The 16,764-nt window shown below is 31.5% G+C and overlaps 1 long non-coding RNA gene across 1 annotated transcript; it reads left to right on the top strand.

Moving 5' to 3' along the window:
• The first annotated feature begins 3,470 nt into the window (after positions 1-3,470).
• On the top strand, positions 3,471-5,616 carry LOC127736924 (uncharacterized). Its single transcript, XR_007999245.1, has 2 exons — positions 3,471-3,758; positions 4,455-5,616. It is a non-coding gene; the product is annotated as an uncharacterized LOC127736924 (long non-coding RNA).
• The last annotated feature ends 11,148 nt before the right edge of the window (positions 5,617-16,764 follow it).

Genomic DNA, 16,764 nt, shown 5'->3' with positions numbered 1-16,764 from the left:
TATCACTAAGTAAATTCTAACAGGGAACAGGTGTAACAGTAAATTTGGTCCGGTAGTAAAATTTGTCCGCCAGACTTTTTTTCCTAGTTAACCAAGTCCATGACCATTGTTTTACTAGGAATGTAAGTCCCAGGACATGTTTTCCTAGGTAAATAAGTCCATAGCTAGTAAAATATGTCTGGCACTTATTTTCCTAGGAAAATTGTCCTAAGACTTGTTTTTCTAGTTATTTTTATCATATTATAAAGATTATTGAAAAGAAAAAAAAAATTCTTAGTTAAGATGGGAAAGTTTCATTAGTTTTTTCCTTTTAAAATAAAGGACATGGACGTTATAACCTAGGCATGTTAATGACATGGACATGATGTCCTAGGAAAATTAGTCTTGGGACATAAATTTTATTAAAATATTAATACACAACTCTAGCAACATAACATTTAAATTTACCTTTTAAAATAAAGGGCATGGACGTTTTTTCCTAGGAATATTAATGACATGGACATGATTTCCTAGAAAAATTAGTCTGGGGACATGAAATTTATGAAAATATTAATGCACAACTCTTTAACAATATTAAAACATAAAAATTGAAATTCCATTGTTTACATGTAAATAATTAGTTTCGTTAAAAATTTCCTTTTAAAAAAAGGACCTGGACATTTTTACTTAGGAATATTAATGACACGGACATGATTTCCTAGGAAAATTAATCTGGGGACATAAATTTTATTTAAAAAATTGATACACAACTCTTAAACAATATCAAAACATAACATTTATATTTACCTTTTAAAATAAAGGGCATGGACGTTTTTACCTAGGAATATTAATGACATGGACATGATTTCCTAGGAAAACTAGTCTGGGGACATACATTTTATTAAAAATATAAATACACAACTCTTAAACAATAATAAAAGATAACATTTAAATTTTCATTGTTTAAATGTAAATGATTTGAGTCATTAATATGTTTCCTATAAAAAAAAGGACATGGACGTTTTTACCTAGGAATATTAATGACATGGACTTGAATTCCTAGGAAAATTAGTCTGGGGACATAAATTACTAACATCGGACTAACAATACTAGTAAATTCTGTAACCATGGACTTTTTATACTAGTAAAATGTGTCCGCCCGGACATATTTTACCAGGACAAATTTATCTCTTACACAGGCTCGACTTTGCTCCCCTCCCCAGAGGAGATATAGAAAAAAAACGAACTTTAACCTGAGCTATTATGACTCAATCCTCTAACCTTAAGCTGGTATACATCGTCAAATCAGCATTTCATCCGTGTTATAATTATATATTTTTCTCAGTACAAAACATATTGAAATATTAAACAAATAAATTATATAATAAATGTTTTTAATGAATTTGTTTGCTAACTAGATTATAATATATGAAGAGATAAAGACTGTTATTTTGCACTCAATAACGTCAGCTTTATCACGCAGTATAGGAAGTAAACAATTTTAAAATCACATCTCAGAAAATCAATATGCCATTCGGAACAGTCTCAACCTTTTATTGTTGCTTAACGACTTGGAAATACTACGAGAGATTTCAATGTAAAAGAAACTGGACGAAAGCATAACTTCACATTTTCATCCAACGTAATTTTGTGGTTCGATATATTGAAAATAATGCACTATTATAACCCAATGGGGTTGATGGCATACACGAATATATAAATAACACATAGCTGAGATGGTGATAAAGCAGATTGTTACCCCGAGAAAACATTGTCAACTGAGGCGAAGCCAAGATTGACAATGTCTTTTCGAGGGGTAACAATCTGCTCTATCACCCTCTCAGATATGTGTTATTTAATCTATTATACTGAATGTTCTGTTATTACTGTCGATTAAATTTCAAATTCAAAGTAATAAACTATGACGTCTTACATATATAACAACCATCCGTATTTAATAAAGCGCACAGTTGATCAAGGGTCACCGTGAAGGGTAATAGAGTATTTATCATAGAATAGAGTAAATTAACACCTCGTATAAGCCAATCAAAATATTGCATTTTTACGTGAAGTATAATAAAACAAAATAACACATTACATAATGCATCACAAAAATAATAGAAAAAAGAAATGAATTCATATATGTACATATCATGCAGTTGTTGAATCCACTCTCCTCAGTGACCAGGACTTTTTAATAAATTTAATAAATAAATATGACGACATGAAAGACATAAAATCAATTTATTCAATTTATCCATCTCATCTATATTTGAATAGATATTTTTACTTTATCTTAAGAATTCAAGTCTCAAGTTTTCATTTTGTTTACATTCAAATAAGAAATGATCTGCATCATCTATTTTATTTAAAGGACAATATTGACATAAACGTACTTCTCTTTTTATGTTTCTGTACCTCCCCCTTTCAATTTCCAAAATATAGTCACTTACCCTTAATTTAGTAAAGCATTTCCTTGTTTCAAAGTTATTTTCTTTAAGTAAATATGGTTCAGTTTCATAAATCTTTTTAATTTACTATGAATATATAATTTATTATTATTCATTAAAGAGTTTAATTTCTTAAAGAACAACTTTTTATAGTTTTCTTGTATAATCTCCTTCATGTGTTTATTTATTTTATATTTTTCTTGCATAAAATTAATATTTTCTATCTCTGATAAATAAATTCTATATTATTTTCATGAATTATATTTTTGACAAATGTATACCAAGAATAAGTTCCTTCTTCATCTAATAGTTTTGTTGTGCAGTATGCATCATGTATCAAAGGATTAATTTCAATGTTAGATATTCTTGCTAAATATTTTAGTGCTTGTACTTTTACATATACATCTCTTGGATATTGTCCTAACTTCTGACCTTGACGCAATGTTTACTGCTTTTTACTTAAACCTAGAATTGATTTGCAAAATTTTAAATTTACTTTTTCAATAAAGCTGTATTATTATTTACTGCTCTACTCTGAGATTTTAATATTTTTTCATAGTAGTCCATATACCAAATTTCTGAATTATACATTAAAATTGGCTTAACTAAAGATTCAAAAAGTTTTTTATATATATTTATATGTATATTTTCTATATTGTTCATATTGCATAGAACTTTTGTACCTTTTTAGAGAGCTCCACATGGGAGGTGTGGAATTTACCCGAAGCCTCTATTATATTACCTATATATTTATATTTCAATACTTTTTCTAATTTACATCCACCCAATCTAAACTCTGTTTTGATGTATGGTATGTTTTTTGTTGAAATACCATCACTGTGGTTTTATTTAATATTTATTGACAGATGCTATAACTGCAAGTGATGTAAATATCGAAAGGAGAACTCTCATAGTAGTTTTTGAAAAAAAAGGTGTCGTTTCAAAGATTTATAAAAAAATATATATTGAAAAGTATTGTTAGCAAAAAAAAGATGTGTTATCTTCTTTTATAAAATTATTGTTTATCTTACTTCAGGCCTCTTTGGCAATGGTTGCTGCCTTCATGGTAGCTTGGACGCCTTATGCCATACTTGGTGTGTATGTTATGGTCGATAAAAATGTGCCAGCTTGGATTTTGCTGACACCAACGATGTTTGCAAAAAGCAGCACTGTTCTAAGTCCGTTATCCTGTGCCTTGTTCAGTGGTAGTTTCCGAACAGCTGCAAAACAGATTTTTTGCAAAAACGAAGAAGTATTGGAAGAAGTACAGAATGGAAATGTTCTTCGCCCTCTTGCTTCAAATCCTTCTTCTCCGACGTTTGTTCAAAGGTGAGAAAAGATGAAATTTTAGTTAACTTGAATACTTTGGTCACATGACATGAAAAAAATAAAACCAATAAGATAAAATTGACAAAAACCAGGTAATGCGTTATGTCTATAAATTTGTATAATCGAATTACAGAACAACGAAGTGTGTGAGAATAATCGTTTTTTTTTTAATGTGATACGATGTAATCGTTGGATATTGAACTGTAGACATTTTTGTAACTTTAAATTGAAGAATATTGAAAAGTTTTGGGAAAGAGCACTAACCCGGCAACATCTATCATTGTGTGTTGTGTTTCTTGGATTGTAAATTTTCTAAGTAAAATACCTGGTTACAGACGGGGGCACTGACTGCCATAAGAGGGGCCCCGCTACAGTCATGCTTCAGTGATTCCCTACATAATCAACCAAACTTTTCCCACAAAAGGGGGGGGCCTAGCCCCCCTCCTGATCCGCCTATAATTATAGCATATAATTCAAATCGATCAGCCTGACGTAGTTAAGGCTATTAAGAGTGGTTTGTATTTGATATTTATTTAAAATTTTGGCGTTATACTTGTAAATGCTGTTTAACGTATTTGTCTTCCGGTCAAACAATTTCTTGAAAGAAATAACTCATATCTTTCACTTTTTGAGACATGTATCTCAAACAAGAAGAAACTAAACCTTATATAATTTTTCATTTCTTATTACTTTCAGAGAGGTACGTGTGACACTGTACAAAGGAGAATTAAAAATCAACGATATTTTTGTTGGAAATTTCGACAATATGGAGTTATAGGAATAAAATACATTAATGGACCAGCATTTCACGTAGAGCTGAATGTTCCTGATTTTGCTCACAGGACCGAGAGTCAATCAGCTCATTTATTATTTGATTGTTTATATTTGTGGCTGGGTTAATTTTCAAACGAGGCCTCTATTGGAGCTACAAAAGCAAATCCTTTTAGGATAATACTAGAAATATACTTGAAATCCTCAGTTAGCGAAAACATTGAAAGACCATTTTCAATTTGTTATAAAAGATATGAAAAGGGACTGAACCAAGGTTTTAATGTTGTTGTCTTTTTATGACAGATTTTCAGCGATTGTCGTTTGTTGCTGCACATGTATGTCCATTTATCATTTTTTAAATTGGTTTGGCATTAAATAGACCGTTGATGTGCTTCACATTTTGTCATGTTGGAGCCTTTTATAGCTGACTATACGATAAGAATTTTGCTCATTGTTGAATGTGGTAATTTATAGTTGGTAACATGCATTTTATTTGGATTCTGGGATTTGTCTCATCTGGGTTTCATACCACGTTTCCTTATCTTTATATGAACAGACTATATATGTAATATACAACAGTAAAATGACGCTGTTCCTTTGCTTTTTGTGTGATTTTTGCTGTACATGTACTGATTTTGTGTCATGGATGGATGAATACCCCATATCCTTTGTTTTTCTAAGACATACATAAACAATGATATTTTTGTTTACCTTTCTTGTGCATAACGTATTTATATAACTGACAACGTTTGTCGTGCTAGACAGTATCATTTTGTTTGATTATCGTGTATTATATATATCATTATATTCTATGTATGTATGTTAGTTCCAAATAAGTGTAAAAAGTAGAGCATTAAAATGGTGTAGTACACAGCCCAAGAATGTAACATTTATGTCTTTTTAAGATAATAAATGAACATTGTTTTACGAGAAGCATATTTTGTTTTGGGGGAATTGCATGGCCATTTATCATTCTTACCAATCAAAAGCAGGGGAAATTTTATTTTGAGATATGTTATATACCAATTATGTCATTCAACTTAAAAATAAAAGTTATCGCTTTTCAATAAACCACTTTGAAAGCTCATGTCATTATCTTATAAATTGTAGAATAGAAGTGACCTAGTCTTGTTAGTAAAATATTTTAATTTTTGTTCGTTAATTTAAAACTGTCTATCGTTACAGGTATAAAGTTCGGAAAGGGTATTCAAATTCTGAAATTGGTCGAGTTCAAAATTCTAATTGTTTGGAAAGTGTTAATTTTAAGTTTGTTCGAGTGCACAGAAAGGTACCTTAAGATCCCTTGGTTACTATTTTTGGAATATATCTCGACAAATTATCACTTATTGTACGTGAGTGTTTGTAGATTGTAGACGGTTAGGTATGAATGTACTGAAATTTGCAACTTTTTATCTTGCTACTTATTATAATGCTGGTCATCAAATCACCAAATTTCACACCAATGCTTACAACTATGCTTTACTACGATGAATGTAGTCACAAAACTACAGCATTTTCGAATTGTAAATTGAAGCCTACTGCAATTCATACATAACTTCATCTCACCAGAAAAAAAAAGATAAGTGACATCAGCTATTTTGGAAGTGTACATATCAATCTACTCTCCGTGAGGCGCATAATGTTTCAATAGTGTCAAACTCGGTTTGAGGACTAAACACGTCTGGAAATTGTTAGGAAACGTGTTTAATCCGATTCATGTGCTGAATAGGGTCAATTGTTAAGTTTAATAAGCTCTATTTGATATGTTGGCTCTCAATAATGAAGACTTCATTATGTACACTAAAGAGATTTATCCTGTTGAACTTATAAATAACGCTAATACTAACAATGAACACTGCCCTTTCCTGGGTCTTGGTATGAATATCTCTAATGGGAAGCCTAATACTAAAATTTACGATAAAAGAGATGATTCTAATTTTCTATTGTTAATTATCCGTTTTTAAATGGTGACGTTCCCTTGGCAATATCGTATGGTCTTTACATATCTCAACTTGTTCGATTCGCTCGTGTATGTAACTATGTATTTGATTTTAACGAGAGAAATCTCTGTGTTACTAAAAAAGTTTTACACCAAGGTTTTCGAATATCACAAACTTTAACTAAATTTTATCATCGGTACAAGGACTGCATTCGTAAATATAAATCAACGTGCAGATTTCTTACACGTTCGGGTATTGCACATCCTTTCTTTAATGGTGATATTGTATACAAAGCACAGAAATGTCGCCATTCACCTTAATTAAAAGCTAACCAAACATTTAAACAGACAATATTCACAAGGGATATAATTATGATACTGTTGTCAAGTCATTAAAGATGGCATTTCTTTTTTTGAATTAATATTGATTCACTCATAGGGTCTTTGAATCTGAAATAAACATATTTAATCTAAAACCAGTTGTTGACATCATATGGGTTATGTTCATAGTGGGAGGGGTTGTGATTGATTTTCATATGATGAAGACATAATTTTTCAATCAGTTTATTTGAAGTCTGGAGCTGACATGTCATTAACTGCTAGAAGTCCTTTGTTAATTTATGTTTATCATTGTCAGTTTTCTTAGATTCTCATGTTACCTATTCTAACATCGGACTCGGGAGTTCATTTAAACAGAGTTTTACTGTACGTTTGCTGTGTGTTTGTTTATTTCACATTGGTTAGAGGCAAAAGGGAGGGTTGAGATCTCACAAAACATGTATAACCCCGCCGCTATTTTGCGCTTGTTCCAAGTTGGGAACCTCAAGCCTTTGTTAGTCTTGTGTGTGTGTGTGCGTTCTGTTTTTTTTTGTTTTTTTTTTTCATTTGTATGTTTCGGAGTATAGTGTGGCATTCTGAACTAGTATACCTTATTGTTAATGGGGCCAGCCTCCGGTGTGGAATTTTCTCGCTGCGTTGAAGACCCATTGGTGGCAGTAGGCTGTTTTCTGCGCCTTGGTCGGGTTGTTGTTTCTTTGACACATTCCCCGTTTCCATTCTTTATTCTATTAAGAAAGCAAATGAAAATAAACTATAGGATGTATATTTAGCTGCGAGTTAAACCATAATCAGGCTAAACAGGAACAAAACAACAACACAAATATACTTTAAAAGGAAGCAGGTGCTGTGAAGATACATCAACACATCAATTAACTAAACTAATGAGTAGTAAAGTTCCACAAATTCTGGTATTAAACCGTTATCATTATATTAAATAAAGAATTCAATGGAACGGATTCTCCGGTAATAATTACCGGTCTGTCTATAGTCTTGGAAGGGATGCAAATCATTGTTGCTGGTCATGCTAAAAAAGGATTAAGGCCTATTTTTTTAAAATTTTTATGGCAGTTTATCAGATTTCCTATGGGTACTAATCATATACCTGTAATTGCGAATTTTTTCCTTAGTTATTTCATGAAAATGAATTTTCTTTGGAAAATCTTTAGAATTGGAAATTTAAAAAAAAACTTACTTATACTGTTAATAATCCCAAGTTTATTAAGCACGCTGATTTTAATTATCAAAAACAAATTAGCTTAATAGTAGGAACACTTAATCTTGTACGTTTTTAGACATAAATTAATAGGTACTAAATGAAAAAATCAAAATATGTAATTATTCAATATACGCCAAAAGATACTTCCTTTTCCTAGGTTGCAATGTTTCTCTTGACGCATCGTTTGGCATGTGATATATTTCACAACTTGTACGGTTTGTTTGAATATGTGCTAGTGGAGCCGACTTTAGGAAGCCCATCCATAAAATGACTCAAAATTACTTTTACAAGGTAAAAATAGCCAAAAATATTTAACAGATGTTATCAGCATCTTATATCTGTACATATAAATTCATCGTAAAAAATATAATACCAGACGGCATATCTCATCAGATATTGTATTATAGAACTAAAGCATTGAGAAAAATGATAGAGAATATACCAAAGGGCAATGAGAAACTATACGTCGTTTAAAAATAGACAACACCATTGCCAAAAACAAAGACAATGTAATGAAAAAAAATGTCCAATGGTGAAGATTTGGTAACATGAACACAACCAAGTAGCAGTACGGTATCTCAAATGCAACTGGCACCAGCAATCACAGCCAATGTCACGTTGAGTATAAGATGTGAATGGCCTCAAAAAAACCAACACCAATACCAAATATCATCAAATCATCATTATATTGTCAATAAAAAAACCTTAAAACTGATATGCCTTCACGTACAACAATAAAGTGATCCACGTGTCAGGTTTGCTTGTGTTTTAACCAAAGTTAATTGTGATTGTACTGACAGCTTATATGTTAATTTCAAATACAGTTAAGATTGACTTTTTAAAACAGGTGGCCATAAAACATATTAAACATTGAGGAGAAAGTATAGCCAATTCGTCTTTTAATTTATAAAACACCATTTTATTACTATTGTATAAATTGGATATGTCATTCTCTTGTCAAATCTGTAGTACTTATTTCACTATAATTAGACATCCATTAGACTGTCAAATACAACTAGAAATCAATATATATGTCATGCCTCGCGACATTGACTTTGACAAGATGAAAATTAAAATCTGATATTTTCAAAGAAACTTTTATAGAAATTTGCAATATACATAAAAGTTATTTATAGATTTTAAACAATGGTGCACAATTTATCTTGAAAAATCAATTAGTCATTTGTTTGATTATACAGTAGAAAGTAAAATTATATATCGTCGCGACTTATTTTTCGAGATTTATCAGTTTGATTTTGGCATGTTTGTCTATAAGGTAAACAACCCCATAATATTATATTTTAAAACATTCCGACAAAATAACACAAATAGCTGAGACAAATAGGGATATTTTTATTTTGTATTCCATTCTTAGATACCAAGTTTTAAGGTTAGATACGATAACAATTTTGTGAAACTACACAATTACCATTGATAGACAAGCGTAGACAACTTTCTTACTACTACAACAGCATACAGAAAAAACATGTTATTGGTTTTGTTTCTGATAAATTAGATTATCATTATTTAAGAAGTTTATGTTTTGATTACGGATAAAAAAAAAGGAGGGTTCATGTGCTTTTTTTGTTTAGCTTAAAAGAGAGGCGAAAGATACCAAAGGGACATTCAAACTCATAAGTCAAAAATAAACTGACAACGCCATGGCTAAAAAAAGAAAAAGACAAACACAACAGTACACAACAGTACACAAAACACAACATAGAAAACTAAAGACCGAGCAACACGAACCCCACCAAAAACCGGGGGTAATCTCAGATACTCAGGAAGGTTAAGCAGATCCTGCTCCACATGTGGCACTCGTCGTGTTGCTCATGCTAGTACAAACTCGGTAATAAGTATAATTCGGTAAGTCACATTCGGGGAAAGGGGGACGGGATTGAAGTTACGACAATAGGAACATATCCGATATCAGCTGTGAAAAGGATATTCCATAAAGGTCAACCAACTCGTGATGGCGTCCGTAAAATTTACGAAGGGAAGATTTCAACTTCCAACACTTGGAGCTCTTGTTTTAATGGCTTTCTTGTGAGCAGCAACCCTCTATCAAGGAATTCATGATAGGAAATACAAGCCCTGGAATATCGTATCAACTGGGAAAATAAAACTTCGTATGCAGGCGCTGCTGGAATGTTGCTACATTTAAATGGAAAGTTCACAATTAGGAAGCTGAAATCATCCCTGTTGTCGTAATTTTTTTGTTTTCAACCGGATTTCATTATCAATTCTTAGATGAAAGACAAAATATGAAGCAGACTTAACTCTATCTGTTGTATCCATTATCTCAAGTTCGATGGGACAGATGCGTTAAATATAGTCACAATATGTTGAGTTATTTAGTGAAAGAACATCGTCTATATAGCGGAAAGTAAAGTTAAAGGATACTGCTAACTTCTTTTCTTTCTCCTAAGAACTTCATGTATGATGTCAGCTTCATATGAATAAAGGAACAAGTCGGCAAGAAGAGGAACACAGTTTGTTCCCATGTCAATGCCAATTGTTTGTTGAAAAACACGTTCTCCAAACTTAACAAATATGTTGTCAATCAAGAAATCAAGCATCTTTATAATGTCAGTTTCAGAGAAGAATTTTTTGTTTGAATCAGAGTGATTTTTTAAGAAGTACGATCTATCCCTCCCTAAGACAAGATACTTGTATCTACATTGGCCATTCTTTTTTATGAAACAAAGCAGGACCAACTCTTTCAATTTGTCTTTAAGTTTGGAATGGGGAATACTTGTGTAAAGTGTAGAAAAGTCAAATGTTTTAATACTTTTGCAAGATGAAAGAGACTTAGATTGTATGTTCTCTAAAATATCTTTTGAGTTTTTAAGTATCCACATCTTATTCACGCTACCTCTAGAATAGATAGTTTCACAATAACTTTGAAGCCCGGCCATGATTGCTGATAAAATTGATGTTGATAATTTAGAAAGAGGTTTCGTGGAGCACTTGGAAGACTCGGCAATATAACGTTGTTTGTAAGGACACTTATGTAGTTTGGGTATCCAATACAGTGAATGAAGATCCAGTTCTTCCTCTTCGGTTGAAATTCCAAAGGAACATAGAACAGACCTATGATTATCCAGGATGTCCTCCTTGGTAAGTGTTGTGGGGTCATATGTTGAGTTTCCAAGTAAATTGTCAATACCCAATTCATTTATCAAGCAGTTTATTTAATGTGATTTACAAACAAAAAGATTTTGTTTGGGGCTTTATCTGCGTGGACAACAACATATTTGTCATGAAGGTATGACAGGTGTTTTGCAACATTAGGATCTTTGAGAACACATCATTCTTTCAATAATGAGAGCCCATTTCCCTTTGTTGGCTCTCAGTAGTAACATCGCAGTAGTTTCATACAGAAACGATATTACGTTGATTTTTTTCTTTGAATATCAACACAAGGTTTTTGTTATGAACTTTCGAAATATGAAGAAAAAAAATATCTTCAATTCATACATGATACGTCGTGAAGCAAACACCAATCAATCAATCAATCATGGCATACTTGCGATATTTCAGTTTCTATTTAGAGATGTTTCAGGTTATAACACAAACATTTACAACTACCACTACAAATGAAAACCGAAAAAAAATCAGTCTTTGATTTTTTCCTTGCAGTACGCAGTCGGTTGTCAAAAAAAAAAAGGGTGAATTTACTTTTTGTTTAGATTAAAGCAGAAAAAGAAGTTTTTAAAATGCTGTATATCTTATTTATATCTGTCGCAATAACTAAAAAAAGTCGCAGTATATTTTGAGTGTAGCATCTTTGTGCTTCCATTTCACCGTACAAAACTTACAAAACGTACAAAACAATAGTTTTTGAGAGAAAATATAGACAATTGGACATTGCACCTGCTTCCATGAACAGTTTCAATTGTAGTAGCGTTTATCCGCGATTTTTTTATGCTATTGTAAGAAACAATTCGAAAAACGCGTTAAATTTTGATGCGTAACTATTTGCTCCTGCTATTGTATCGTAATGTAAGTAAACTTATCAATCGTTCTCATGTCTGTATCTCTCGTCTCAGTTTTGTAAAAATTCCATATCACGGATTCGTGACGTCAAATATACCTGTCCAGGCTTTAATAAATGACCCGGGACTTATCACTGACGACATAATGTTTGACCCCGTACTTATCAAGTCTTCTTCCAGTTTACAGAAATCAAAGAAAACACTACTTTCCATCATGAAATACACACAGTTAAATACCCGATTTTCATTATATTGATATGTGTGAATTTGACTACTGCATCGAGTGTGATGTGATATTTCTCCACTCGAGATCAACTTTCAAATTTAATTCGCGAGACTTCAGGGCCTTTTACATATTTAAATCAAATTAACTGCATCCCACTACGCTGGTGCAAACTGTTTCTCTCTTTTATTTTTACGATTTAAAGGCGAACATCATCTCTCATTTTAAGGCAAATTATACGTAATTGGATGATATTTATGATTTGATGAAATTTGATTTAAGCATTCAGGACTGCATCAGCAAATAGAAGAATGATATATGTAGCATTTGTAATTCCAGAGATACAATCAGTAAAAAAATGTGAAATTGGTCGGAATAGATGTGAAGAGCGTCGAAAATATGCATTTTGTACTTTCAATTGCAATCTCTCGAAAATCCGTTCACAGGATTATGTTGGATTTATATCTTTTGCGATAAAAATTTTCGTTCTAATGATATACAAATATTAGTGGATTAGCGTTTTTGCTATACATCATTTGAGTATGAGTGATGTAACTTTATTAAAACATGTTGTCGTGTTGAAACTTTTTTTCACGCACATAGATACTAATTTATTTCTGCAAAAAAATAAAAAAAAACCCAAATACCTTCTTATTTTTTCATATCATTACAACGGAAATGTGTATGGCAATAACATAATTTTTATAAGGTAGCAAAATCCTATGGGCGGATATTCAAAAAACGCAATTTAAAGTGAAAAAAAAAATGCATGAGATGTTTTATAGCGTTAGCAACTTCTGTAAATGAAGCGTTCAAAAATGTTTTGTGTTCTGTAACATCTAAATTTGCAATATAATTTTTTAAAGTGTTAAAAAGTTTGAATTGACACCTTTTTAGCCATATTATCCGACTTTTAATATTTATTCAAAAGTGGCCCAAATGATTCAGGGTCATTAGTACGCATACTCTTTAAGTTGCCAATATAATGTCCTTCGATAATTTAAGTAACAATTGTTTAAAGTGTCCTTGTAAATATTACTTTGTTTTGTCAAATTATTCTTTTTCAAAGCGTTTCGAATCCTCTTGACTGTTCACTTTATTTTTTTGCTTTATTATAAGCAATCATTGCCTTGTGACAATCATTAATTATTATTATCGATTATATTATACTATGGTTTGTTAATCTTGGATTTATATTTATTATCCCTAATATAATTTCTATAAAACATGGTATAGCACTATAAAAATTTATTAGAGCTTATTGATGTGTCCACTGGGGACAATTAACTCACAAACTAAATACAAATCTGAAAAGTCTAAAGGACTTTTATTTAAAGTTTGTGAACCAACGGTCCAGTTTACACATCACCAACCTTAATAAAATGTGTTTAATCCTTATAGTTATAGTCCCAAACATGTGTTTTTTTATACTCTTTCGATTTTAACTTTCCTTGAACCCCAAGATCCCATTCATGTTTGGCTCAAATTATATAAGAATTATAAAAAAAGTATTCAATCCAACGGTTGGGAAAAGTATAAATCGAATAACAATGTAGAGAATTTAACACATTAGCTGCTCGACACAATATGAAACCTTAGTTACCTAGTTTGCTGCCCTCACTCGACAAAAAGCTACACATTGTGGATCACACTGATATTTACCGTATCAATATGCAGAAATCTAATAATCGGTACATATCCTTTCTGCAATTTTGTTGTTAGGGATATTAAACAAGCACAGAAAGAAAAAAAAAGCATATGTCTGTCTCAGGTTTAAATGCATGTTTGTGGTGTAGTGCTTTGCTTCTATGGTCATCTGTGTATTCGTAATTATCTTATTTCCAAAATAGTTGTTATCCTCGCCTTCGTTACGGTCAATATAATTTTGGGAGTAGTCAAAGACTGGCGACACTCAGTGTCTTCTTGTTTTTATTAATCCCACATAGCCAAATGGACTGTCTCTTCGCACGCCAGGAGAGATAGGCATACTCATACATGTATCAAATTTAACATTTTGATTAGACCAGTTGTGATTGAATTTTAAAACACACCCCTCAGTCAAACAGGTCCCATTGGCAACAGTAGTTGAAATGATACACTAGATTATACAGCATGAGCAGTAGTAAATTACATTATTAAACAATACACCATAGATTAGGAAAAGCTATGAATCAATTGTTGAAGTATCTATGTTGATTTAGAAAAAAATGAAGGAGAAATACTCTTATCATTGATGAATTTAATTCAAAGTAGTAAGTTTGCATTAGTTTCTTCACAAGGGTTGTTAGAAAGTAGATATAAGAAGATGTGATATGAGTGCCAATGAGACAACTCTCCATCCAAGTCACAATTTGTAAAAGTAAACCATTATAGGTCAAAGCATAGCCTTCAACACGGAGCCTTGGCTCACACCGAACAGCAAGTTATAAAGGGCCCCAAAAATTACTAGTTTAAAACCATTCAAACAGGAAAACCAACGGTCTAATCTATATAAAAAACGAGAAACGAGAATCACGTATGAACCACATCAACAAACGACAACTACTGAACATCAGGTTCCTGACTTAGGACATGTGCACACAAATTCAGCGGGTTTAAACGTTTCAATAGGCGCCAACCTTCACGTACCCCACCAGAAACAATGGTGTAACATCACAACATAGAAAGACACACTATGAAATATCAATTGAAATGGCTTAACTCAATCAAAAGACAAAAACAAGTGAACATACACTGAACGAATAAATTTGATCTATGACACAATGTAAATACAAAATTAATAAAACAAGGGGGTTAGATGTTTAACAATATCAGAAGACAACCATAACCTTGGACAAAATGCCGCCAAATAAAATAACGTACACTGGTAAATAAAAATAATTTTGTTGTAAGGTATACATGGAGTACGGAAATATTTTTTACAAAATAAATACTTTTGTTGTTCTTAGTACGAGAGCAAAAGTGAAAAATTATAGTCATACTAAACACTTATCAAAGGTGGTATATATTAAAAATAGTGAGACTAGATATAACACGGAATAAGTAAACATTAAATAACAAAAATACATTACAAATTGTATCAACAGGTCAAATTAACACGAAATTACAATTTGAGAGTACTCGCAGTTACTGAAAGCTAGTTAAAAGCCAAAAACAATTAATAATAAAAAAATCATGCATCAGAGACTAAAATCAACTAAAACACATCACAGGGATTTAGTGTTTTAACGTCATGGACAGTCAAAGAACACATATCTTGTGCAATGCCAAAATAAAAGTATCGACAGGCAGTAGGATAGTTAGGAGTTAACCAGTTAATAAATATGAATAATGTAATATATAGATAGAGTAATTTTTATATAGAAAATGAACGTGGATGTGTATTTAAACATCCCAAAAAAAAAAACGTTTGAAAAGAATACAAATTTAGTTATGTTTTAATCTGCTGATGACAAAATCGATATTTGTGCCAATGTACACTATATTCAAAGATCTAATTACAACATTGGTAAGATAACCTTTACTAATAGGTTTGTTTAAAGGTTCGATGAGTTTACACGGATCACATAGTGATTTCCGCGCTTTTAGTACAATGTTATCGTAAAATTTAGGATGTGAAATACCGTTTTTAATAAGTTTTCTGCAGGTACAGCCAAATTTACTGATAAAATATTTGTATCTATGAAAGAATTTAGTAAAAGTTTTAAGTAATTTATGGTAACGAAATCCCTGACTTAATAATTTACCAGTGATGCATTGATTACGTTCGTTAAAATCTATGACATCACTACACACACGGGCATAACGAACGAGAAAGGTATATTTGAAAAAATAATTAAATGTCAACGAGAAAGAGAAGCAAGAACACGGCATACAGAAATCTAAAGTTACTACTAATGCATGCTAGTTTAACTTACAAGCAAATGGTTGTTTAACGAGAACCTGATCAATTTCCTATTAATGTAAATACATTGAAAAATACATGCAATCAGTGCCAACGAGACAACAACCATTAACTTCCAATAAATAATTGAACATTTAGAGGTCATTTTTATAGTCATCAATGTGGAGCATACTTTCATATAGTTACTTCAGCTCTAAATACCCTATGAAAAAAATAACTTACAGTGATCTAAATGAACAGAGAAAATAACAAAGTGTAAAGCAAAGACATAAGACAATTTGAATATCGAAAGAATGTCAACGAACGTTAATAGAGTCCTAATAACTGAACAATTTTCCCTCTGAGAATAAATCACTTCTTACCATCATATATTATATGTTGGAGATAAATAACAAGATTACCCTTTAAATTGAGGTATATGTAACAGTTTTCTGTTCTTCATTTCAAAAGTAATAAACTGCAGTTCTTATCAAATTAACTTCAGCAGAAAACTTAACATTGAAAATTGCTAATTAATTCAAAGTCACTGGACCATGTCCTAGGGGGCAGGTCCTCAAAATAGTCGTTAAATTGATATGTACTAATAGCAATGCGAATTCATACAAAATATCATTGA

This window comes from Mytilus californianus, unplaced genomic scaffold (assembly GCF_021869535.1).
Source record: "Mytilus californianus isolate M0D057914Y unplaced genomic scaffold, xbMytCali1.0.p SCAF_4, whole genome shotgun sequence".
NCBI lineage: Eukaryota > Metazoa > Mollusca > Bivalvia > Mytilida > Mytilidae > Mytilus > Mytilus californianus.
Note: the sequence above shows the minus strand (reverse complement) of the source record. Positions and strands in the feature narration are given on the sequence as shown.